A 4,538-nucleotide genomic window follows, 5' to 3' on the forward strand; every position below is an offset into this window, starting at 1 on the left:
TTGGTGATAAAAATGTCTTTATTGTTTGTTTAATCCATGTAGGAAATATATTCCACCGTAAAGCGAATAAAATAATTAAAATTTTAAATTTGTTCTGACAGGATGATACTTCTTTAGTATTTCTTCTATGTGTGTGCACTGAACAAATACTTGCGAACATCACCATTTGCTATTTTTTTCTCTTCATTTTTTAAAATTAATAATTGGTGGAATCAGACCATTGGAAACTGAACTGATCATAAGAATACGAAACTTTTATCCCTGGCAGGGCACTTTTATGCCCATTTTATAATAGAGTGGCAGCTCGGATGTCTGACTGCAGCTCCACTTATCCTCTTTGGGGCTGCCAGAATAAGCCAAGTGCAGCGCTCACAGCCACAGGGAATCAATGGTTCTCACTGCCATGTGCTGATGTCAGCTGCCATCCTATAGGCCAGTGGCCTTGTTGTACTGCTGTGGAGCTGTGGGCCACCGATAACACCGGGCCTGACTGATGCTGGCTGTGTGAGGGTTTATTTTTATGTGCTGATGTCTTTAGCGTAATGAGTATTATTATGAATTAATGTCCCCCTTCCTGATGTATATTTCTCCTTTCCTGGTATATATTTCCCCCATAGTAGGCACCTTCTTGGAATATTTTTCCCTCATACTAGGCCTCTTTCTGGTATATATTTCCCCCATCCTGGCATATATTTCCCCCATTCTGGGCCCCTCCCTGGTATATATTTCCCCTTCCTGGGACTCTTCCGGGTATATATTTCCCCCATCCTAGGCCTCTAACTGGTATATATTTCCCCAATCCTGGACCCCTTTCTGGTATATATTGCCCTCATCTTGGGCCTCTTCCTGGTATAACTTTCCTTCATTCTGAGCCCCTTCCTGATATATATTTCCCCCATTTTCCACTGTTCTCACCTTCCCCTGTTCCCATGATGCTCGCCGCCCTCTGCTTTAGCTGGCACAACGGCAGGCAGCTAACACTGACGTGCCTACTATGGCCGACACATTGCATGACTATGCGCCTGACATGCCGACTTCGGCTGCCAGCCTCCGATTGGCTAGCGGTGTGTATTGAACTGTAGCAAGAACCCAGCGGGTCTTTGCATCACAATGCATTTCAGCTGAATATATGTCCTCGGACACACATCGAGCTTAAATAGGCGCCAGCATCAGCTGGCCCTCTCCAGCCAGGGCTCAGTTGCACCCTCTAGCCTGTGATCATTACGCCCTCGCCATTCACTCATCTTAGATTTTAACTCTTTGTGCTCTTTCACATGCTCCGCTCCGTACACCTCGTACACACACGGCTCCGCTCCGTACACCTCGTACACACACGGCTCTGCTCTGTACACCTCGTACACACACGGCTCTGCTACATCCACACTGTAAACCCCTCCTGATCCCACACATAAACTTCCCCTCATCCAGCACCGTACGCCTAGAATACACGCGGCTCCGCTCCGTACGCCTTGTGCACACACGGCTCCGCTCCGTACACCTCGTGCACACACGGCTCAGCTCCGTACACCTCGTGCACACGCGGCTCAGCTCCGTACACCTCGTACACACGCGGCTCTGCTCCGTACACATCGTAGACACGCGGCTCTGCTCCGTACACATCGTAGACACGCGGCTCTGCTCCGTACACATCGTAGACACGCGGCTCTGCTCCGTACACATCGTAGACACGCGGCTCTGCTCCGCACACATCGTAGACACGCGGCTCTGCTCCGCACACATCGTACACACGCGGCTCTACTCCGTACACATCGTACACACGCGGCTCCGCTCCGTACACATCGTACACACGGCACTGCTCCGTACACCTCGTACACGCGGCTCTGCTCCGTACACCTCGTACACACGCGGCTCTGCTCCGTACACCTCGTACACACGCGGCTCCGCTCCGTACACATCGTACACACGCGGCTCCGCTCCGTACACATCGTACACACGGCACTGCTCCGTACACCTCGTACACGCGGCTCTGCTCCGTACACCTCGTACACACGCGGCTCTGCTCCGTACACCTCGTACACACGCGGCTCCGCTCCGTACGCCTCGTACACACGCGGCTCCGCTCCGTACGCCTCGTACACACACGGCTCCGCTCCGTACGCCTCGTACACACACGGCTCCGCTCCGTACGCCTCGTACACACACGGCTCCGCTCCGTACGCCTCGTACACACACGGCTCCGCTCCGTACGCCTCGTACACACACGGCTCCGCTCCGTACGCCTCGTACACACACGGCTCCGCTCCGTACGCCTCGTACACACACGGCTCCGCTCCGTACGCCTCGTACACACACTGCTCCGCTCCGTACACCTCGTACACATACGGCTCCGCTCCGTACACCTCGTACACGCACGGCTCCGCTCCGTACACCTCATACATGCACGACTCCGCTCCGTACACCTCATACCTGCACGGCTCCGCTCCGTACACCTCGAACACACACGGCTCTGCTCCGTACACCTCGTACACACACGGCTCTGCTACATCCACACTGTAAACCCCTCCTGACCCCACACATAAACTTCCCCTCATCCAGCACCATGACAACCAGCACAGCAGAGTCCTGCATACACTGAGGACTGCTGATCATGTGACCCCTGACTCCTCCCCTCCATGTGACATCATCACAGGTCCTGTAAGCACAGAGCAGCCATATATCTAGTGTGCGGCTCTGCAGGTGGAGGTAGGTGCAGGGTATTATATATCTAGTGTGCGGCTCTGCAGGTGGAGGTAGGTGCAGGGTATTATATATCTAGTGTGCGGCTCTGCAGGTGGAGGTAGGTGCAGGGTATTATATATCTAGTGTGCGGCTCTGCAGGTGGAGGTAGGTGCAGGGTATTATATATCTAGTGTGCGGCTCTGCAGGTGGAGGTAGGTGCAGGGTATTATATATCTAGTGTGCGGCTCTGCAGGTGGAGGTAGGTGCAGGGTATTATATATCTAGTGTGCGGCTCTGCAGGTGGAGGTAGGTGCAGGGTATTATATATCTAGTGTGCGGCTCTGCAGGAGGAGGTAGGTGCAGGGTATTATATATCTAGTGTGCGGCTCTGCAGGTGGAGGTAGGTGCAGGGTATTATATATCTAGTGTGCGGCTCTGCAGGTGGAGGTAGGTGCAGGGTATTATATATCTAGTGTGCGGCTCTGCAGGTGGAGGTAGGTGCAGGGTATTATATATCTAGTGTGCGGCTCTGCAGGTGGAGGTAGGTGCAGGGTATTATATATCTAGTGTGCGGCTCTGCAGGTGGAGGTAGGTGCAGGGTATTATATATCTAGTGTGCGGCTCTGCAGGTGGAGGTAGGTGCAGGGTATTATATATCTAGTGTGCGGCTCTGCAGGTGGAGGTAGGTGCAGGGTATTATATATCTAGTGTGCGGCTCTGCAGGAGGAGGTAGGTGCAGGGTATTATATATCTAGTGTGCGGCTCTGCAGGTGGAGGTAGGTGCAGGGTATTATATATCTAGTGTGCGGCTCTGCAGGTGGAGGTAGGTGCAGGGTATTATATATCTAGTGTGCGGCTCTGCAGGTGGAGGTAGGTGCAGGGTATTATATATCTAGTGTGCGGCTCTGCAGGTGGAGGTAGGTGCAGGGTATTATATATCTAGTGTGCGGCTCTGCAGGAGGAGGTAGGTGCAGGTTATTATATATCTAGTGTGCGGCTCTGCAGGAGGAGGTAGGTGCAGGGTATTATATATCTAGTGTGCGGCTCTGCAGGTGGAGGTAGGTGCAGGGTATTATATATCTAGTGTGCGGCTCTGCAGGTGGAGGTAGGTGCAGGGTATTATATATCTAGTGTGCGGCTCTGCAGGTGGAGGTAGGTGCAGGGTATTATATATCTAGTGTGCGGCTCTGCAGGTGGAGGTAGGTGCAGGGTATTATATATCTAGTGTGCGGCTCTGCAGGTGGAGGTAGGTGCAGGGTATTATATATCTAGTGTGCGGCTCTGCAGGTGGAGGTAGGTGCAGGGTATTATATATCTAGTGTGCGGCTCTGCAGGTGGAGGTAGGTGCAGGGTATTATATATCTAGTGTGCGGCTCTGCAGGTGGAGGTAGGTGCAGGGTATTATATATCTAGTGTGCGGCTCTGCAGGTGGAGGTAGGTGCAGGGTATTATATATCTAGTGTGCGGCTCTGCAGGTGGAGGTAGGTGCAGGGTATTATATATCTAGTGTGCGGCTCTGCAGGTGGAGGTAGGTGCAGGGTATTATATATCTAGTGTGCGGCTCTGCAGGTGGAGGTAGGTGCAGGGTATTATATATCTGTGTGCGGCTCTGCAGGTGGAGGTAGGTGCAGGGTATTATATATCTAGTGTGCGGCTCTGCAGGTGGAGGTAGGTGCAGGGTATTATATATCTAGTGTGCGGCTCTGCAGGTGGAGGTAGGTGCAGGGTATTATATATCTAGTGTGCGGCTCTGCAGGTGGAGGTAGGTGCAGGGTATTATATATCTAGTGTGCGGCTCTGCAGGTGGAGGTAGGTGCAGGGTATTATATATCTAGTGTGCGGCTCTGCAGGTGGAGGTA

This window comes from Anomaloglossus baeobatrachus, chromosome 5 (genome assembly GCF_048569485.1).
Source record: "Anomaloglossus baeobatrachus isolate aAnoBae1 chromosome 5, aAnoBae1.hap1, whole genome shotgun sequence".
Classification (NCBI taxonomy): domain Eukaryota; kingdom Metazoa; phylum Chordata; class Amphibia; order Anura; family Aromobatidae; genus Anomaloglossus; species Anomaloglossus baeobatrachus.